The following is a 23,300-nucleotide window of genomic DNA, read 5'->3' on the forward strand; positions in this document are numbered from 1 at the left end:
AATGCCATAGCATCATAGAACACTACAGCACAGAAATAGGCCCTTTGGTCCATCTACTCTGTGATGAACTATTATGCAGCCTAGTCTCAATGACCTGCATATGGACCACATCCCTCCCACCCATGTATCTATCCAATTTTTTCTTGAATTTTAATTTGCAACCCATTTAGAAAATAATGTAGAACATCACTGAAGATGTGTCCAGAAGCATCAATAGATGAATGTACACAGATGTATGTACACAGCTTCTACCAAAGTGCATGGCCATACACTCCACTATACTATATTCCATCTTTCACTTCTTTGCCCCTTCTCCAAATCTGCCTAAGTTCTTCTGTGGACTTTCTGCTTCCTCGATACTAGTGTCCCTTTAACTACCTGCAAATCATCCACAAACATGGCCACAGAGCCATCACTTCTGCCTTCTAAGTCATTGGCATATTACATAAAAAGAAATGTTTCCAACACACTGACCCCTGCGGAAAACCACTTATCACTGTCAGCCAGCCAGAAGTGGTCCTATTTGTGGTTCCACATTCCCTCTTCTTCTATTTCCCACTGTAGCCTCTTACCACTGATCACCTGCCTAACACCTCCCATTGATGTCCCCCTCCTTTTCCCTTTCTCCCATGGTCCTCTCTCCTCTTCAATCAGATTCCTTCTCCTCCAACCCACCTGTCACCTTCTAGTTTGTATTCCATCCCATCCCCCGACCTTTTTTATTCTGATGTCTTCCCCCTTTCCAGACTTGATGAAGGGTCTTGGCCTGACATGTTGACTGTTTATTCGTTTCCATGGATGCTGCCTGACCTGCTGAGCTCCTCCAGCATTTTATGTATATTGCCCTGCATTACTAGCATCTGCAGAATCTCATGTCTTTATTCCCACTCTTAGCCTCTTGTCAATCAGCCAATCTTCTCTCTATGCCAGTACCTTTCTTGCAATACATGCATTTACCATCCCCCACTGTAGCTTGTATCCCACGTATTGACTACAGGTACATATTGACTATTGACACATATTGACTACATATTGCCTTTATATAACTCCTATCAGAGTCTTTTGACTTTTGCAGTTTCTTAACCTCACCCATGAGGATTCTACAGCTTCCAGTCCTATGTCACCTCTTTCTAAGGATTTGACTTAATTTTTTACCAACAGAGCCACTTCACTGCCCTCTGCTTACCGGCCTGTCCTTTCAATGCAAGTTGTATCCTTGGATGCTAAACTCACAACTGATCTGCTTTCACCCATGACTCAGCATTGCCAATAATGACAAACCCGCCTGCCTCTAACTGTGCTTCAAGAGCAATTACTTTATATCGTATACTGCGTGCATATAGCACCTTCAATCCTGTATTCCTCACCTTTTTGATTTTGCCCCCATATCAAGAAATCTGAAACCTAGCCCCTCTGCACCAGTTGCTTGGCCGCGCAATCATTTGCCAAATCATCCTATTCTCACCATCACTGGTGTGTGGTACAGGCAGCAATCCAGCAATGACTACACTGGAGGTCCTACTTTTCGGCTTTCTATCTATCTCCCTACATCCTCTCTTCAGAACGTCCTCCCCTTTCCTACCAATGTTGTTGGTACCAATAAGTACCACAACTTCTGGCTGCTCATTCTTTTCCTTTAGAATGCTGTGGACCAGACCTGAGGTATCCCTGACCCTGGAACTTGGGAGGCAATATACCATCAGAGTATCTCTTTCACGTCCACAGGATCTCCTGTTTGCTCCTTTAACTATGGAATGCCCTATCAATACTACACTCCTCTTCTCCCTCTCCTCCCATCCCCCTTCACTTCTGAGCCACAGACCCAAACTCAGTGCCAAAGACATAGTCACTGTGCTTTTCCCTGGTAGGTCATCCCCCAATACTACCCCAAGTGGTCTACATATCTGTGGAGAATGGCCACAGAGATACTCTGTACAGCCTCCTTCTCCTGCAATCACACAGGTGCCTCCCTCCTGCAACTTAGGGGTTACTATCTCACTGTCGCTCCTATCTATCACCTCCACATTCTCCTGTAAGAGCTGAAGGTCATCTAGCTGCAGCTTTGTTGCTTAACACAGTCTCTAAGGAGCTGCAGCTCGATACACTCACACAAATGTAGTTATCAGGGAGAGCGGAAGTCTCCCAGTGTTCCCAAATTTCACACAAAGAACATACCATTCTCACTGCACTAGCTAAAGGACAAAAAAGAGAAAGAACCCCTTACTAGAAACTTACTTTGAGCCTCCACCTGTTTTTACTGAAGCCCGTTGAGCCAAAGCCTGACCACTCTTACACTGTCCACTCACACAACGGCTGCTCTGCTTACACCTCCATTCTTTTTATTGGCCTTAGCTGAGTGCTTAATAGATTGTTATGATTGCAGCCACCTAAAATCTTGGAGTCATCTGCAATTTTGCTGATCCAGTTTTTCACATTATCATCCAGATTGTTGATATAGATGACAAGCAACCATGAATTCAGCACCAACCCCTGCAGCACACCACCATCACAGGCCTCCGGTCCGAGAGGCACCCATCTCCGGATAAGCCAAAGCCTAATCCACTTTACTATGTCATTTTGAATGCAATTGACTTAACCTTCTAGTGCTCCCTCCCATGCAGGACCTTTTCAGAGATGATCTGTGAAGCATTTCTGTATATTCTCTACATTAATCATTTTGACCACGAGGCTCTAACTTTGACCACATTACATTGAAATGGACCTTGTTGTTTCTTATTCTAATTGTGTCCTTCTTACAAAAATTGTAGATAATTTAAGTTTTGCTTTTCTTGTGAACTTCGTGTATCTGATGCTATGTGCCTGTGATGCTGCAAGTACAGTAAGATTTTCATTGCATGTATGTATTTGTGTATATGACAATAAACTTGACTTTGATGTTAATTCTATCTTTCTTTAGAATAGTGAACAGAACAGCACACAGTACACCAAGTGTTCCCTAACCAACATTTTATACAACTTTTAATGATATTTTAAGTCCTGTATATAAAGAAAAAACTTCTATGTCTCTAACTCTTGCACATTCTGCATCTGTGTCCTGTACTTCTGCACAGATAATCCAATTTAAGTTGCATACTTCTATATGTTTTGTGTACTTCAGCGTTTTACATGGTGCCTGGATTAGCTGAGCTTGGCTGTTTACTTCAGATTGTATATTAGAATAACGACTATTTGCAGTGCTCTTTGAGTGCAATGCCTAAACTGGTGCAATTTAAACATGCTGTAATTTTGGGATTTGGTTCGTAAAGTTTATAGAAAATGTGCAGTGTTTGAGTAAGAGGTCCATTTAAAAAAATTATCCTCATCAGCCTATTAATTGGCTTGCTCCATACTACAACTTGCACCTGAATTGATTAGTCGATGTTAGTAGTATTTAGGTCCTTGGTTCACCATTTCACACATGAATGCCTTCTTAAAATTTTACTGCATTAGGATTGCATTGATAGTGGCAGGGCTGTTTACTCAGCAAGATCTTTCAAAATCTCTTTCAGAATGAATAGAAAGTCAACTGTTTCTTGTAACAAAAGCTGGGAGATTTCCAATGTTATTCAAAAGGCAGCTATTGCCAACATGTGCTTGCCTTCAAAGAATATGCAGAAGTTGAAAATGTGATGTAATCTTTAAAATAGGCCAAAGATGCATGATGTGTTTGTAAATATACAGTCTAACAACAAAATCACAGAATAATGTGTACACAGAGTGTGAATGTTTTGTTTTAGAAGATTTGTACATCTTTGCCAGCTTCTCTCAGTCAGCAGCAACACTATTTCAGTCTCCACCCAATCATGGATTATCCCCTTGGTATTACACAGAACGTAGAAATCTACAGCACATTACAGGCCCTACAGCCCACAATGCTGTACTGATCATGTAACCCAGAATAACCCTACCACATAGCCCCCTATTTTTCTAAGCTCCATGTACCTATCTAAGTTTCTCTTCAAAGACCCTATAACATCTGCTTCCACCGCCATTGACAGCAGTGCATTCCATGCACCTACCACTCATTCAGAAAGGCTCATTCGGAAAGTATTCTTCCTCAACAGAAACACTCTAACCCTTGTCTCTCTGTGATTAAAACATAGTTGGTTTATATTTATCCCTAATGCCGATGATAGATCAGCAGGTTGTAACATTGGCCCTGTTCTTCTCTCCACAGATACTGCCAGCCACGTTGAGTATTTCCAGTGCTTGCTGTTTTTATTTCAGGTTGTCTTTATCTGGAGGTTTCTGCTTTGCACAAGTAAGCATGCAACAACACCAAGCACTTCATAAAGCAAATGCTTTACTAAAGATAGGGATTCTTTATAAAAATTAGCCTACCGAGATTATGTAGGGTTCTGAATATAGGAATTTCATGGCACAGAATGTGGCCAATTGGCCCCTCATGTCAGTGCTATTTGAAGAACTACCCAGCCAAACAAACCTCATGATCTGACATCCTACAAGACTCACTTTAACAAGTGTGTGCCCAAATACTTTATGAATGTGATGTTTCCAACACCCATTCAGGCAGTGAATTCCAGTCTACTATCATGTCTGTGGGAAAACAAAAATCCTCATCTCCCTCCAATCCTTAAATTACGACTCAAATCAGCTGCCCCCTCCACCTCCCCCCCCACACACACACCCCTAGAGCAAAATGATTAAACTAAAAAGAAGCAATGCAGTTATTTAATAGTGCTCAATGGGTTCAGTTCATAAGATCATTAAAATAGCATAAACATGGACATAACTATGCCTTTCACTAATGAATTCAAGACAATAATAGACAGTTTCAGCTTAAATTCACTGCCCTTTTTCTCACTGGATATTGTTCAATTCAACAGTGTCTGAAGTACATAAACTTACTGATGAAGGAATGCATTGCTTTGGGTCAAATGTTTATCACTCCTCGACAGATAATGGTCTCACTATCCTTTTGGGGATCATCTGAGCACAGGGACATCACAGATCTAAGTATCGAGAGGTCAGCCTTATCCCCAAGTAAGTGGTGATGTGATCCAATTACAATGAACACGCTTGTAATTTAATATTCATGTATCCAAGCTTTCTTAATAGTCTATTTAAATGTGCATTAGAGTGTCTCTGTAGAGGGCTAGAATATAAAAGCAAGGATGTAATGCTGAAGCTTTATCAGGCATTTATCAGACTGCACTTGGAACACTGTGAGCAGTTTTGTTCCCCTTATCTGAGAAAGGATGTGTTGAAGTCAGTAAGGGTCCAGAGGAGGTTCACAAGAATGATCCCAGGAATGAAACGTTTAACTTATGTCACCCTCACCCTGATGAATACATTGTGCGTGGGCACCAAGTACCACCCTGTGGCAAGGTTCTACCTGTTCCCAGTGTTGCGAAGAATTGGTCAGGATCGGTTGTCACGTGAAGTCACAGTCAGCTTGAAGGTGCAGCACTACCTGCCCATCATTGAAAAGTTCTTCCAGATAAACACCTTTAACCACAAGACAATCAGACAGTGCTCAGTGTGGAACGTCCTGCAGACACTGCAGAAGAAAGACTTGGACTTGGGGCAGTTTCCCAAGCAGACTGACTAGACCAGCTGGCAGAATGCCTCGTCACCAGGCCTCACTAACAGGCACCAAGACTTTCCCTGGCTGGCGGTCAAGCCCTCCAGACAGACCTTTCCTGCATGCCTGGAGCATTACCCCCACAGACTGCTGCCCACAGGATGACTGTAGTTGGAAAGAGGCAGTAGCTCACCTCTTTGCCGCCTGTGGGTTTGTGAAGAGAGAAATATGAAATGGAGAAATATGAAATGGCCTGTGGTGCATTTCATCTGAGCAGCAGCATGAGAGGACTCTAACCCATGAGCTGTTCCCAGGGACACAGATGGGGAGAAACATCAAGTACTGCTGGCAGATCATGAACTCAGTGAAAGATTCTCTTTGATCTGCCCAAAAGTTGTTGGTCTACCAGCACATCAAGATGGCTGTGGAAGAATGCTGTTGACTGGCACATTCCAGACATGCTGAGGGATGCACCGATACTTGGTACAGCAACTGCAAGGGCCAGAAGTGGAAGGGGCACAGTGTAGGGCTCTTCTCTGGACAGGAAGGGGCCGGGTGGGGGAAGAAAATCTCTCAGTTATTGTAGTAGTTAGTATATCATCCTAGAGAACCACGAGTAGTAGAAGTGTTATTAATATGTGTGAATGTAATAGAACAGTACAGAAAGCATTGGCCATGCAAAGACATAAAAGGCAGTGAACAGTTTAATCTTGTGTGTAATTTTTATTTTGAATAAAAGTAATTTTATCATTAACAATTAAAGCTCTGGATGTTCCTCAGCCTTTTGTTTAAGTGATTGAGTATATTTAAAGTGGAGGTTGATAGGTTCTTGATTAGTAAAGATGTCAAAGGTTACAGGGAGCAGGCAGGAGAAAGGGTTGAAGGGAATAATAAATCAGCCATGATAGAATGGCAGCCGGCTGGTGGCGTAGTGGCATCAGAGCTGGACGTTGGGGTGGAAGGTCCCGCGTTTGAATCCAGCCGGCTCCCGTGCACGCTTCTCATCCACGCTGGTTTGAGTGCCGAGCTAGCAATCCGACCTCGTAAAAAAGAAATTGCCTGCTACAGAAACAACAGCAGCAAAAGTTGATGGCCTATGCTCTCTCGTGTGTTGAAAGGCAATTTCTCTCTCTTCATGATAGAATGGCAGAGCAGAGCCAATGGGCCGAATGCCATATTTCTGCTCCTATGAGTTATGGTCTTATGGTCTAGTGTGCAGTGTATTGGGTCTCCCTATAATCTCCGGTCTGTCTGTGTGTGTTTTTTTTGTATGACAGAAACCACAAAGTCTAAATTCAGCCAATGTTCACCTCTAGTTATCAATCACTAGAATCTCTTCCAGAACAACGTGGAATGAATTTTAGAAGGAGCCAGAGTAATTATCAGCATAGTGTGTTTTCAACCTTAACTGTGACTGAAGAAAGGCAAATATAGAACATAGAAAGTCAAAGATTAAAGTCCTATGAAAGATTAGAATTTTTCCCAGAAGGATAAAAGATCTGTGGAATAAATCCATCCAAAGCTTTTAAAGCTATTTTAATAAAATACTTTAAAGGATATGCACAAGGAATTTCCTCAGAGATGCTGAAATATCAGCCTTTTGTCTCAGATACACTATATTTATACTGTGATTATAAAGGGCTTGTGAGCATTGCAGCACAGAAGTTCTGGTAGAACTCAGGAAACAGCTGAGTAATGAGGTGAGCAGTTTCTAACACTTGACTTCCTTAAGGAATAAGTATATAGGGTCTCCTCATGTGATAACTTCAGTGAATTTAAACCTTCAGGCAGGGATCACTGTCAATCATGCAATCACGCTGGAGGTTACAGAAAATATTTCACATCCAGCAAAAACGGAGATGGAATAAAAACTTGAATCATTATCTCACTGGAAACACCAATATCTCCACCAATTAACCCACCCCAGCAGCACTACTTTATCATTCCCTGTCAGTCACCTTATGTAGAAATACTCCTATACCTCACATCATATTATGTACAAACAATCAGTCTGTGTACATAATAAATGCAAATACATAGGCTAGTGTTTTTATTGTATTCTTTGTTTGTTTTCTTAAACTGCATTAGTTCTAGAGTAACAAACATTTTGTTCTTCTTTACACTGGTGTACTGAGGGGTGACAATAAATAAACTTGAACAGGGTTACAACCCAGAACATCAACAATGTCTTTCCTCCTACAGGTGCTACTCAGCCTACTGAGCTTCGCCAGCAGACTGTTTGTTTCAACTTCTGAAGTCTGTCCAAAAAAAGATCTCCAAGAAAATACTTATTTTTTAATTTATTTAGAGTCATTTAATTTGACATTATTAGCTCACCAGTACACAATTGGATGTTTGTTTTTAATAAAACTATTCCATGCTTGAAACTGTTAATGTATGCTTTAAAACCAAAGTAATGCAAATTTACTTAACGCATTTTGATCAATGGCAGTAAATTAGTAACACTGCTCAGATTATATTATTATTTATTCTCACTATATTACACTAGAATTAAAAGTGCAGTTGACAGGATCAGCAATAATCAACCTTAGTAAACTAGGGTCATGCATTTCTTTAAACTCAACTTCATGTATTTCATTGCATGATGATCATCGAAAAACCTACATTAAATTTAGTGTTTTCAGGCATAATTAAACTTAATTGCTGTGAATCATTTTGTCAAGCTATGCTATATTTGCACTGAAGTTATTTGACATTAACCTTTCAGCACTTCCTCAGATCAGCTTGGCACATGTCTAACTATTAAATCAGTTCTTACGTTGAGCATTCACTGGAAACTGGTTCTCAACTTAACTGATGAGACGTTGAGCAGCCCTGACCCTCGCTCATCATCTTTCCCACAGAAATTATCCCGCTGCCTGCACGCTGAGCTGAATCAGTTGTCAAAACTGTCGAAAAAGTTAATTGGCTATGACTAATGGAAAGGAAAATGTAGAAAGGATGTGAATGTTTAGGACTTCCATATTTTCCCGTCCTTGGGTAAGTTTCCAACATCCACACAATTACTTAGGCAATGCCAGAAATTCTACTGTGAATTGTCAAGTATTCTGTGGAGATGTCAACCATTCTTAGTTACAAAAATCAAATAATCATGACACAATGCAAAAGAACTAATTTCATTTCATTGCCAATGATTAACTTTCTGTTTAACTGGAAGCTCAAAGTTATACCTGTTGACTGAAAGCAAAACAATCTGTTTTGCTGCTTCAGGTGTGAGGAGACCAAATTGTAAGCATTGGATCCAGATTAGAGGCAGTGTAAGCAAATAGCTACTTCACCTGAAAGAACTATATAGTTCCTCAGATAATGAAAAAGGGGGAGAAAAATGACAGTTTGTGTAATTCGTTTAGAGCAATGACCCCTCCCCCTTTAGAACTACGGAGGGGGTGGGGTTGTCTGTGTGTGCGCTGTTCTCTACGCAGGTGCATTGTTCTCTCTCTCGCCGCATTGTGAATACATCAGTTAAAGCCATCTCCCACATGTGAGCTTTTATTTAATATATATGCACAGGCACAGCAAGTAGGTAACGAGTACGAACCTGAACGTCAGAAAATGTCACAAAGTGCACTAACAGTTACAGGATGAAACTGTGAGAGTTACACAGCATGAGATTAAAGTCTGTCACGAGCCTTGTGGCCCATCAGGCCGGTGCTTATGCCGGTTTCCGTGGCGTGAAGCGACTGAGAGTATGAGACTACCCCCTACCTCCGGATAGGACGCCAGTCTATCGCGAGGTTAACCCCCATTCTCAGCTGGGTAGACTGGAGCATTGTGTGGTTAAGTGCCTTGCTCAAGGACACACACGCTGCCTTGGCCGAGGTTTGGACCCATGACCTTCAGATGACTAGTCCAATGCCCTAACCACTTGGCCACGCGCCACACACACAGAGCATGAGAAGGCCGTCATAAAAACTTACAAACATGTGAGTACAGTACACAGTAACAGTGAAAGATGAACTGAATTTAAAGTGAAAATAACATGATGATGACCTCAGTTGGGAAAGTTGATGAATTTGATAGCGTTAATAAAGGCTGGGAGGGGTTTATTGAGATGGTTGAACTGTATTGTAACACAAACAAAGTGGAGGAACAAAAGAAAACCTCTACACTTCTTAACTTAATAGACCCAAGAATATACTGTCTTTTACATAACCTAGTAACCCCTGAAAAGCCAGCAAGCAAGACGTTCAACGACATTGTTACAATTTTACAAAATCACTTAAGCCCGAAACCGCTTGCAACAGCTGAGAGATTTAGGTTTTACAAAAGGAACCAGTCAAAAGATGAAAGCATTTTTGAGTACATTGCAGAACTGTGCTTATGGCAATCTTTGGATTGACAATGGTAGAACATAGATCTTTATCTTCTTCAGCCTCTCGAATGATAGCTTTTGTTACTTTAATGGCGAGAAGATCTATTTTGTTGAACTGAAAGGAAATTAATCCTCCAACTACATTCCAATGGTTTTCTCAAACCATATTAAGTTTAAATTTAGAAAAAATTAGAAGTGATATTTTTGACCCTTCGGTTAAATTTGAAGATACCTGGAAACCTTTTACGCAACATTTTCATATGATGTAATCTGACCTTTACGAATCTTTTTTCTAAAATTATATGATGAGAGAAGTGGAGTTAGCAACATTATGGGTCATGTCTGATACAAATTGTTGGTCTAGCCCTGTTTTGCCCTTTTTTGGGTTTTTTTTTTCTCTTTTTCTTTTGGGTTTTTTTTTGTTTATATATTTCTTTTTCTTTTTATCTCTGTTAATGTTTAATCTCGTTATGAGTTTGGAAGTCTTTTATTTCTATGTTACTTAAAATTCATTTTATATATGCTGATGAACATTTTTCCAATCTCTTTGGACCAACTTTGTTACTGAGTTTATAATTTTGAAAAATTAATAAAAGGATTTAAAAAGATTTAAAAAGAAAGAAAGAACTGTGCAAACTTTTCCAGCACTTTGACTTCAGAGATGGACTTTCTGATGCACTAAGGAATAGGCTTGTATGTGGCATGCATAGTCAAAATACTCAAACAAGGCTAATAGCAGAAAGTGACTTAACCTTTGAATGGGCTTCTCTTCACTATTTCAAGAACTTTCAGTTTCTTAGCAATATCCACCTCATTTTTACCATAGACATCCAGTCCCTGTACTCTTCCACTGCTCCCACCCCCCCATCAGAAGACCTCAATGTAGTCTGCTTCTTTCTGAATAAAAGACCCAATCTGTTCTCCTCCCTCCTCCATCTGGAAGAACAGGTACCCACCCTCAAAAACAACTCTTCCATCCGCTCCCAGTTTCACAGACTAAATGTGTAGCCATGGGCATATGGGTGGTCCCCGACTACACCTAGATTTTCATTCACAATGTGGAGCAATCGATGTACCATAACTACACCAGCACTGGTCCACAACTGCATTATTGCTGATTCCAGCACTCATGTGGAGCTTATTGTTTTTAATCAACTTTGCTACCAACTTCCATCCTCCTGTCAAATTCATTTCTTCCATTTCCAACACCTCCCTCTGCTTTTTTGTTATCTTTGACTCCATCCCCCGAGACAAAGTATCCACTTACATCTTTTACAAGCCTGTTGTTTCCCATATTTACCATAACTATATCACTTCCTACACTATCACTTGTAAAGATGTTATTCCCTTCTTTCTTTTCATGCCATCTGCACAGCAACTGCTCATGATGAGGCTTTCCACTCCAGGTCATGATGTCTTTTCCTAAAATAGTGTTTCTCTTTTGCTGCTATTATTGCAGAGCCCACTCGCATCACCTTCTTTTCCACATGTCTGCCTTCAGTCCATTATCCGCAGACACAACAGGGATAGAGTTTGCATCGTTATCATCTAACATCCCACAAGTCTCCATATCCAATATATCATTCTTTGCATCATTCATCGTTTCCAAAGAGATCACACCAATAAGCACAACATTCTTTCTCCTCTCCTCTACGCTTTCTGCAAGGATCATTTTCTCCAAGATTCCCTCGTCCGCTCATCCCTCCTCATCTATTCTCTTCCGGGCACTTAGCCCTGTAACTATGCTCAGTGTTACAGCTGTCCTTACACCTCCTCTGTCATCAACATTGAGAACCCCAAATAGCCCTTACAGGTGAGATCTATCGGTGTCATTTATTGCATCCAGATTGGCAACACCCTACACAGACTGGGAGGAATAATTCACTTCACAATGTGTCAGCCGTAACAACCAGGATCTCCCAGTGGCCAACAATTTTAATTCCACTTCCCATTCCCACACCAACATGCCTGTACACCATCTCCTCTAAAGCCAAATTGAGGCTAGATGTACATTAGAGAATCTGCATCTCATAGTCTGCCTTGTTAGACTCCAAACTGTTTACATGAACTTCTGGAAACCGCTTCCCTCAGACCACTCTCTTTTTCCTTAATAAACTAATCCCTATCACCTCATCTCTTACCCCTCTCCTACCCAAACTTCTTACCCCATCACCCACAAATTCTTCCCTCTGGTCCCCCTCCTCACCTCCTTCCTTTTATTCCTGGGTCCACTGTCCTCTCCTCTCAGATTCCACCTCTTTCAACCCTCCATTCCCTCCACCTGTCACTTCAATGTTTCTTTTATCATTCTTACCCTCCCCCCTACCTACTTTCCTGCTTTCACCTGGATTCACCTGCTAGTTCTTGCTCTACCCTTTGTCCCCCACCCTTTTATACAGGCTATCTCCACTCTTTATTCCCAGTGTTGATGAAGGATTTTCACCTGAAACATTGACTGTCATTTCCCTCCAGAAATGCTGTGGGACCTGTTGAGTTTTTCCAACATTTTGTGAGCTGCTCCACATTTCCAACATCTACAGCTTTTAGAACCATAGAACCATAGAAACTACAGCACAGAAACAGGCCTTTTGGCCCTTCTTGGCTGTGCCAAACCATTTTCTGCCTAGTCCCACTGACCTGCACATGGACCATATCCCTCCATACACCTCCCACCCATGTATCTGTCCAATTTATTCTTAAATGTTAAAAAAGAACCCGCATTTACCGCCTGATCTGGCAGTTCATTCTGTACTCCCACTAACCTCTGAGTGAAGAAGCCCCCACTAATGTTCCCTTTAAACTTTTCCCCCATGTCTTCTGTTTTTTTTTTCTCCCCTTGCCTCAGTGGAAAAAGCCTGTTTGCATTCATTCTATCTATACCCATCATAATTTTATATACCTCTATCAAATCTCCCCTCATTCTTCTACGCTCCAGGGAATAAAGTCCTAACCTATTCAACCTTTCTCTGTAACTGAGTTTCTCAAGTCCCAGCAACATCCTTGTAAACCTTCTCTGCACTCTTTCAACCTTATTTATATCCTTCCTGTAATTTGGTGACCAAAACTAAACACAATACTCCAGATTCGGCCTCACCAATGCCTTATACAACCTCATCATAACATTCCAGCTCTTATACTCAATACTTTGATTAATAAAGGCCAATGTACCAAAAGCTCTCTTTACGACCCTATCTACCTGTGACACCATTTTAGGGAATTTTCTATCTGTATTCCCAGATCCTTCTGTTCTACTGCACTCCTCAGTGCCTTACAATTAACCCTGTATGTTCTATCTTGGTTTGTCCTTCCAACGTGCAATACCTCACACTTGTCTGTATTAAACTCCATCTGCCATTTTTCAGCCCATTTTTCCAGCTTGTCCAAGTTCCTCTGTAGGCTCTGAAAACCTTCCTCACTGTCTACTACACCTCCAATCTTTGTATCATCAGCAAATTTGCTGATCCAATTTACCGCATTATCATCGAGATCATTGATATAGATGACAAATAACAATGGACCCAGCACTGATCCCTGTGGCACACCACTAGTCACAGGCCTCCACTCAGAGAAGCAATTCTCTACTACCACTCTTTGGCTTCTTCCATTGAGCCAATGTCTAATCCAATTTACCACCTCTCCATGTATACCTAGCGACTGAATTTTCCTAACTAACCTCCCATGCAGGACCTTGTGAAAGACCTTACTGAAGTCCATGTAGACAATATCCACTGCCTTCCCTTCATTCACTTTCCTGGTAACCTCCTCGAAAAACTCCAATAGATTGGTCAAACATGACCTACCACGCACAAAGCCATGTTGACTCTCTCTAATAAGTCCCTGTCTATCCAAATGCTTGTCGATTCTGTCTCTTAGTACTCCCTTCAGTAACTTACCTACTACCGACGTTAAACTTACCGGCCTATAATTTCCCAGATTACTTTTCGATCCTTTTTTAAACAACGGAACAACATGAGCCACTCTTTTATGAGCCCTTATACACTTTCTGCTTTATCGTGATTCCTAATTCCTACCAGCATTTTTATCAAATCTCACCGTGGCACATTTGATGTGACAATGTTTTCCACAGAGAACTGGCTAATTTTCAAAAAGATTGTGGGCACCATTTTTATATTAGAATCATAGAGTCATGGATACAGGCCATTAAGTGCAATGAGTCCATCCTGACCATGGTACCCACACAGCTAGTCCTAGTTTCCATCATTCAGCCCAATTCCCTCTCAGTCTTTCCCCTCCATGTGTCGAAGTTCCTCTTAAATGCTATTTTTGTACCTACTGTACGGCAAACATTTTCTCATTCAGTCTGCTCTATGTACGTATGTATGTGGAAAAAGTTGCCCCACAGGTCCCTTTGAAAACTTTCCCTTTTCACCCTAAGTCTATTCCCTCTAGTTTTGGACTCCCCTATTCTAGGGAAAAGACTGTTAACATCCACCTTCTCATAATTTAAAATATTTCTCTAAATTAGACCCACCTAGCCCAGAGCTCGGCAAGTCTGAACATAGAAGTCCAAAGGTCAAAGACTGAAGTGGGCGACCATGGAGGTAGAGGCCCAAAAGAGTCATGAGGGTCACCAGGGTCAGAGGTCCACGCAAGTCCTAAAGTTGACAACTGAAAATCAAAGCTTTGTTCTCCAAGCTCTGGGATCTAGGCCCAAAGGCTAAATTCTTGATTGGTGAGTGCTGGGGTTGACACCCAGCGGTTGGTGAATTCTGAAGTTAGAGGCTCAATGTGTAAGAGCTGGCACCAATGTCTGGAGGCCTGGATGCCATCTGGCCTGGGTTTGGAGAGCTGTCTGTATTCGTGAGTGAGTGGGTGTGGAGTGTGGAAAACAGCTACTTGCACTGTTCTGTTGAACATTGAGGGTATGCAGTGTTTGCTCCAGAATATGTGGCAACACTCTGTGGGCTGCTCCCAGCAACTCTTTGGGTCTGATGATTTTTTAACAAAAATGATGCATTTCACTGTATGTTTGAACGTACATGTGATAAAATAAATCTGAATCTGAATCATTCTCCTACCATCCAAGCGAAAAAGAATTAACTTGACCAACCCCTTCCTATAACTCAGACTCTCTAGTCCTGGCAACATTTTTTTCTTTTTGTCCTGCAATTTTTTTTCCACTTAAACCACATCTTTCCTATAATCTATAACAGGGTGAGCAAAACTGTAAACAGTACTCCAAGTGCGGCCTCACCGCCGACTTATACAACTGCAATATAATGTCCCAGCTCTGATACTCAGTGTCATCACTGATGAAGGCCAGCATGTTAAACATCTTTTTCACCAAGTTGGTTAGCTCACTTATTAAAAAATGCCATGGCTTGATTTCACAGTTAAAGAAATGCCAACCATTTATCTTCATAACATGATGTTATGATGGATATCAGTTTAAAACAGCCATCAACAGTTTGTTGAATTCTGAACCCAAGTCTGTGCTTGCAGGACGTAACCAGTCTGAACAAACTAAACCGGGCAGGCAGGATAGACAGGTGGGTAGATAGATGGATGATAGACAGTTGATAAATATCTTATTATTTATGTTCTTCAGTGGCAGTACTGCATAACTCCAGTCTTGGCCAGAGGTGTCACTCAAAAGGGACATGGATCAGAAAGTTGAACTGTATGCAGCTCTTTTTCTTTTCTGGACTTGTGTGGCAATGATGTCTGTAAATTATACATAATTGAAAAATCATATCATAACACCATCAAGAGTGTAGTGCTTATCTGCTCCCGGAACTGCTATTTAGTGAAGCTCAGCTTTCTGGTTTTTAAAAAGATTTATAAAGATTAGCTTTATTTATCACAGGTACTTTAAAACATCTCAACATACAGTGAAATGTCTCATTGCATCAACAGCCAACACGGTTAGAGGATGTGCTCAGGGCAGTCCGGGAGAGATGTTATACATCCAGCACCAGCATCATGTTCCTACAACTTACTAAGCATAATCTGTATGTCTTTGGAATGTGGGAGGAAACTGGAGAACGTGGAAGAAACCTAGTTGATCATGGGGAGAGCATATAAACTACTTACAGACAGTGGTGGGAAATGAACCCAGGTTACTGGCTTACTGTTTGTTTAGTTGTCTTCTATTGGTTTTTCAAACCTCCCCAATCTTCTTCCTTCCCACTATTTTTTCTATATTATATGCCCTCTCTTTTGCTTTTATGTTGTCTTTGATTCCGCTTATCAGCTATGTCAGCTTACCTTATTCTCCCTTTAGAATGATTCTTCTTTAGGATGAACTGATCTTGTAACTTCTGAATTATTCCTATTAGATAGATAGATATACTTTATTAATCCCAAGGGAAATTCGGTTTCGTTACAGCCGCACCAACCAAGAATAGAGCGTAAATATAGCAATACAAAAACCACAGACAATCAAACAACAAAATGCAAACTATGCCAGATGGAAAATAAGTCCAGGACCAGTCTATTGGCTCAGGGTGTCTGACCCTCCACGGGAGGAGCTACAAGTTCGAAGGCCACAGGCAGGAATGACTTCCCGTGCCGCCAAGTGTTGTATCATGGTGGAATGCGGCCGAAGTCCAACAGTAAAAAGTTCAATATTCGGTCTACAAACACGTTCCTTGATCGTAATATGACCCGGATTGCACCATCTGTTGTTAACCAGATCAGTAAGCACCCAACTCCTTTACGCTTACCGCTCTCAGTGCACTTCTGGTCAGGCAGAACGGTATTACCCACCAAACTCCTCTTCTCCGTAAGTCTCTGTTGTCTCGACCCGGTCCTCTTTCCTCGACTTTGTGATCCCCCTCTGCATCCTCTGTGTGTTTTTCTCCAGATTTCAGCAAGGGTGTCCGCTGCTCTGCTCGCTAAACCGGCCAGCATTAGCTGGTCCCTGGAATATACGATGCGACCTTGCTTCTATCCCGCATGTCAGGAGCTAACCATTTCCAGCGTTAAAAAAAACCCAAATAAAACTCTCTCTATCAGCATGTTAGAGAGGGTGCAGCTTCGGCGTGTTACCGTGAGAAAAAAGATACAAAAAATAACATAAATTAAAAAGTAAGAAGAAGAAAGTAAGAATAGATTGGAACGGTTGTACCAGGCTGCATGCACGACCGGCGCATGTGCACTATCACTATCACTGTCCATGCTAGGGTTACCTTCTAATCAACTTTTTGAGCTCGTCTTTCATGCCTCTGTGGTTATGTTTACTCAACTTCATACATGTGATGTTAGCTTCTCCCTCTCAAACTGCAGGGTAATTTCTATCATATTATGATCATTAACTCATAAGGGTTCCTTTACCTTAAGGTCCCTAATCAAATCTGGTTCATTACACAACACCTGATCCAAAATTTTCTTTTCCCCAGTGGGCCTGACTGCAAACTGTTCTAAATCTCGTAAACATTTTACTAATCTAATTTTCTCAATCTACATGCAGATTGAAATTCCCAATAAGCATTGTAACATTGCCCATTTAACATGCCTATTCAATCTCCCATTGTAATTTGAACCTCACACCCTGGCTACTATTCATAACTCCCATCAGGGTTTTATTTAGCCTTGTAGTTTATTAACTCTACCCACAAGATTTCTACATCTTCTAATCCTATGTCTCCAAGGATTTGTTTATATATATTTTTACCAACAAAGCCATCCCATCCATTCTACCCACTTCCCTGTCCTTTCAATATAGTGTGTATCCTTGGATGCTTAGCTACCAGTGGTGATCTTTCAATCATGACTCTGTGATGCCCGATTATAATGGTGCTACAAGATTATTTACCTTATGTTGCATACTGTGTGTATTCAAATATAACAAATATTTACCTATTTGCCTCTCTAATGACATTACAGAAACTGCCTCTATTACCACCCTTCAGTGGATTCCAGTCTATTCCATTTTGTTCAGTTTTGCTTAATGAAAACAATTGGGAGAAATAGTAATTGTTCTTTCATGTCTTTCTTCTGCAGGACCATTAAAAAACCTTTATAATCAGCCATCCATGAATGCAGAAATCCTGATAATCAGGTAACTGAAGCATTAACTACCCTGGTAGCTACAGGGGAAATCAAATGTGTTGGGATCTGGAATGCCATGGGTCAGGAATGTGGGTAGATTCATGGCCTGAGCCAGGATCCTGAGGTGATTATACAGTATATTTTCCACTCTCTTTAAGCTCACTGGGTTCACTGGAAAACGTGGTATCCCTCTGTGTAGCAAGTTTGAAAAAATTGAATAAGTGTGTTTGGGTAATAATAGGACTAATGCTCTATAGCCCAATAAATCCTGCTCAAAGTCTTAAAGTATGCTGAATGCAAAATTAAAGCCATAAAGAATATTTAAACATTAAAGTAAGTTAATTAAGTCACTTAAAGATAATTAGAATATTACAGCAAAACAACTGCAATATCACAGCAGTATTCGGAGATGAAATTAATGAAAGATCATCCAGTGAAGATTTATGAGTGGAGCTTGGAAATAAGAATGAGATAATTTCCTTGGGGTTGTAATATAGACCCCCAAATAGTCAACAAGTATTAGAACAATTTTGCGGAGAGATTGTGGAGAGCTACAAGAATAATAGGGTTAAGGTTCAAAGTAACTTTACTATCAAAGTACATATATGTTAACATGAGATTAATTTTCTCGCAGACATTCACATTAAATACAAAGAAATATAATAGACCTATTAAAAAACTTCACACAAAGACAAACAGCCTCTGTGCAAAAGACAAAAAAATAGTGCAAATACAAAAAAAGGACAAAATAATAGTAATAAATAGGTAATAAATATTGAAAATGTGAGTTTTTGAGTTCTTGAACGTAAGTCCTTTAAAGCTGTGGAATCAGCTTATTGTTGGAGTGAGCAAAGTTATCCACTCTGGTTCAAGAGTCTAATATTTGAGGGGCAACTGTTTCTAAACATAGTAGGGGATTTTATGTTTCCTGATATAGATTGGAACTGCCATACTGTTAGGTGCTGAGATAAAGTGGACTTTGTGGAGTGCATTTAAGAAAATTTCCTTGGCCAATATATGGAGGGCCCAAAAAGAGAGAGGACAAAGCTGAAACCACCCTTCTGTGATAGTGCAGAGCACGTGACAGAGGTAACGGGTTGGGGGGGGGTAACATTTTGGAACCAGTGACCACAGTTGAATTAGTTTAAAATTATTTTAGAAAGGTACAGATCCGGTTTACAAGTTCAAGTTCTAAACTGGGGCAAGGGAAATCTTGATGGTGTGAGTCAAGAGGTTGCAGAAGTTAATGGAAACCTACTGTTTGCGGGTAAAGGGACGATGGTCAAATGGATGGCTTTTAAATGTGAGAGTGAAAATTCAGCATCTGCATATTTGTCTTCTATATCAATGATATGGATAAGAATATACGGTTCATTGATAGTTGGTTTGCAGATGATACCGTGGACAATGAAGTTAGTTATCAAATATACAGAGGAATTTGTCAGCTGAGTAATTGGGTTAAGGAATGGTAAATAGAGTAGTTTGTTGGAAGGGCAAATCTAGGTTGGACTTTCACGGTGAATCACAGAACCTTGGTGAGTGGAGTTACAGGTAGACAGGGTGATGAAGTTGTTTTTAAGTACATTGGCTGGCATTAGTCAGGACTTTGGGAGATCATGATGCTGTTATATAGAATGCAGGTGAGGTTATACTTGGAGTATTGCGTTCATTTTTGTTATTAAACTAGACAGAATATTAGAGATTTACAAGCATGTTACCAGGGCTTGAGGAACTGAGTTTAGAGAGAGGTTTGATAGGCTAGGACTTCATTCATTAAAGAGAATAAGACTGAGAGGTAATCTTACAGAGGTGTACAAAATCATGAGGCGCACACATAAGGTGAACTGCATTATATCTTTTTCCTAGAGCTGAGGAATCAAGAACTAGGGGTCATGAGTTTAAGGTGAATGAGAAAAGATTTAATAGGAAGTTAAGGAGCAAAGCCTTTACACAAAAGTTACCTCATATATGGAATGAGCTGCCAGAGGACGTAGCTGAGGCAGATACAATAAAAAATTTTAAAGGACAATCAGACAGGTACTTGGATAGGAAAGGTTTAGTTTATGGGCCTAATCCTGACAAATGGGACTAGCTCGTAGGGACATCTTGGTTGGAATAGACCAGTTGGCCAGAAGAGCCTGTTTAAATGTTGTATAACTATGAACTATCTTTTTTCATTAAAAATTATGTCTTCCCCTTAGCTTCTTGACCTATAGCTGTGTTATTCTTACTAAAATCATTGGAATATTGATTCTTCTGCTAGTTGCTAAATCTGAAAGTGTTTTTACAGTATAAATTGAGCTCCACTACCGGACAAGTCCAGCAACAGAGGAATTTGACAAATTTGAAGAAAATTCAGGACTTCCAGCTTTGACAATGATGTGTGTAATTCCCATGCTCTATCACATCATGTAAACATCAGCATCAACAGTCAGTTTGGTAGTAAAGGTCTACCCATTTTTGAGCCATATTTGAATAATTTTTTCAGGTGAGCTATCTAATCATATTGGGAATTAATAAAAAGACCTTGTCTTCTGTACATTTTTTCCATAAATCCATACTTTACAGCATGTACACCCTTCAATAATTAGCAAAATTAGTTGTCTGATCTCTCAAGTATGATGTTCTCCCAAGGGGTTATGCCTTTAATGGAAAACAATTTTACATGACTTTGTTTAATATTGGCAGGCTTATGCATAGACAGCTATCACACAGTTGTTGATAAATCAGGGTCAGGGTCCAATGGCATGGCATGCAAGATGACTGGAGACCCTTTATTGTTACAACATTCCTTTGTCTTCACTACCTTTCTAATGTTATCATCTTCCACTAACTCCACCACTGAGTTCTTCTTCTTCTGCATCTAGGCATATTACAGGCCTCCGCTGGATGTATACCTAATTATAGAACTTCAAGGAACTCAAATTCTCGAATACAACCTAGCCTCACGTATAAACTGAATAATAGACTCTTCTCTTGATTCTCTTGATGGCCAAACAAAGATTTAATAGAAAATCAACATAAATTTAAGCCAGATAGCCTCTTGAACAACATGCTTCTTTCAATTTTGTATCGATTACAGCACAGCAAAAAAATGCTGGACTGCCTCTAGACTACCAGTAGGATATTTTCCTATTATCTTTAAATAATAGTTCAGCCCACAATGCCCCAACCTAAGTCTTGTAAATTTCACCATATCTCTACAACTTAAAAGGTAATAGTCTAAGTCCCTTCTAACTAGTAGGTGACTAGAAAAATAATGCCTGCCCCTATCTCTGGAGACAGCTTATCTACTGATGTCTACTATAAGCCTACTGACTCTCACAGCTATCTGGACTATCCCTCTTCTCACCCTGTCTCTTGCAAAAATGTCATCCCCTTCTTGCAATGCTCTTTCAATATCTAGAAATACACTTACCATTACTTCTCTATTTTGAAATGCTTTTTTAATATCATGATCTAAAAGGGCAACAGATTCCATTGTTGATCTTCCAGTTCTAAAACCACTTTGATAGGCAGCAAAATGCCCCTTATTTTCCAAAAAATAAACAAGTCTGTTGGTGACCATTCATTCCATAGTTTTACAAAGCATTGACGTTAAAGCTATAGGTCGATATGAACTAGGACTAGACACTTCCCTACCTGGCTTTAAAACTGGAACTACCACCGCATGCTTCCATTCTACTGGTAATTTTCCTTACTTCCACACTGAATTAAACAACGCTAGAATTTCTGTTAATACAGAGTCATCTAAATGCTTAAGCACTTCATAACACAGTCCATCCCTACCAGGAAAAGTGTTTGAACCTGATTGGACAGCTTCCTGCAATTCCTGAAGTGAGAACAACAAATTTATGGAGCTATTATCATCCAAGCTCCTGTCCAATTTCCAACTTTCCTTTAGCAATTTCTTTTCTCAAATCACTTAACTCTCCAGAACTGTGTAACACTTGGAACACCTCTACAAATATATCAGCCTTTTCCTTATTGGTTACAGCTTCAATATGTCCTTCCAGCAAAGCTGGGATTGATGATTTCCTAGCTCCTCCGTCTCTGCCGTATCTGCTCTGAGCATGAGGTTTTCCGTTCCAGGACATCTCAAATGTTCTCTTTCTTTAAGGATCGTGGTTTCCCTTCTGCTGTCATCAATGATGCCCTCACCCGCATCTTCTCCATTTCCCACACTTCGGTTCTCACCCCATCCTCCCACCACAACAGGGGCGGAGTTCCCCTTGTCCTCACCTACCACCCCACTAGCCTCCGGATCCAACATATTATCCTCTGCAACTTCCGCCACCTTCAGCAGGACCCCACCACTAAGCACATCCTTCCCTCTCCACCCCTCTCCGCCTTCCATAGGGATCGGTCCCTCCCCACGGATCTCCCACCTGGCACTTATCCCTGTAAGCGCAAGTGCTACACCTCCTCTCTTGCCACCAGTCAGGGCCCCAAACAGTAGTTCCAAGTGACACAACACTTCACTTGTGAGTCTGTTGGGGTCATCTATCGCATCCGGTGCTCCCGGTGCGGCCTCCTCTACATCGGTGAAACCTGACGCAGATTGGGGGACCGCTTCATTGAGCTCCTCCGCTCCGCCCGCCCAAACAGACAGGATCTCCAGTAGCCACCCACTTCAACTCTGCTTCCCACTCCCATTCAGATATGTCCACACATGGCCTCCTCTACTGCCATGAGGCTAAACTCAGGCTGGAGGAACAACACCTCATGTACCGTCTAGGTAGTCTCCAGCCCCTTGGTATGAACATAGAATTTTCCAACTTCCGGTAATTCCCTCCCCCTCCCTTCCCCTATCCCTATGTCCCTAAGATCTTTCCCATGGATGCTGCCCAACCTGCTGAGTTCCTCCAGCGTGTTGTGAGTGTTGTTTAGATGATTTCCTATATATCCCTGACATTCTGTGAATGATCATTCATAGCTGCTTTATAGGGGTTTGAGGGCCCAGGGTTCGAGGGCCCAGGGTTCCACAAAATCTTCTCCAACTAAACCTCTTTGCATTTTTAATTACTCTCCTTGCTATTGCTCTTTCCTTTTTATACTCCATAACATTATCTAACACTGGGTACTTTCTTAATTTCCTGTAAGCTCTGTTTCTGTTTCTTACTGCTATATCACAATTTTTATTCCACCACGGAACTACTACTCAAGCCTTAAGTACATTCCGTAGCGGAATAGTCAACTGAGCAACTTTATGAATTATAGAACAGAGGGATTCATTCCAATCATCTATGGAGCCCTCACTATTAATCTCTTCTATTATATCCACAGCTTTCTCCTGGTACTCATCCCAATGGGCCAAAGAAAAATTATACCTAGCAACTCTCCTCAACTTCTACTATCAAATTTCTACCAAACCTACATAATATAGGATAGTGATCACTTCCTAGTGTG

Source organism: Mobula birostris, chromosome 2, assembly GCF_030028105.1.
Source record: "Mobula birostris isolate sMobBir1 chromosome 2, sMobBir1.hap1, whole genome shotgun sequence".
Taxonomy (NCBI): Eukaryota; Metazoa; Chordata; class Chondrichthyes; order Myliobatiformes; family Myliobatidae; genus Mobula; species Mobula birostris.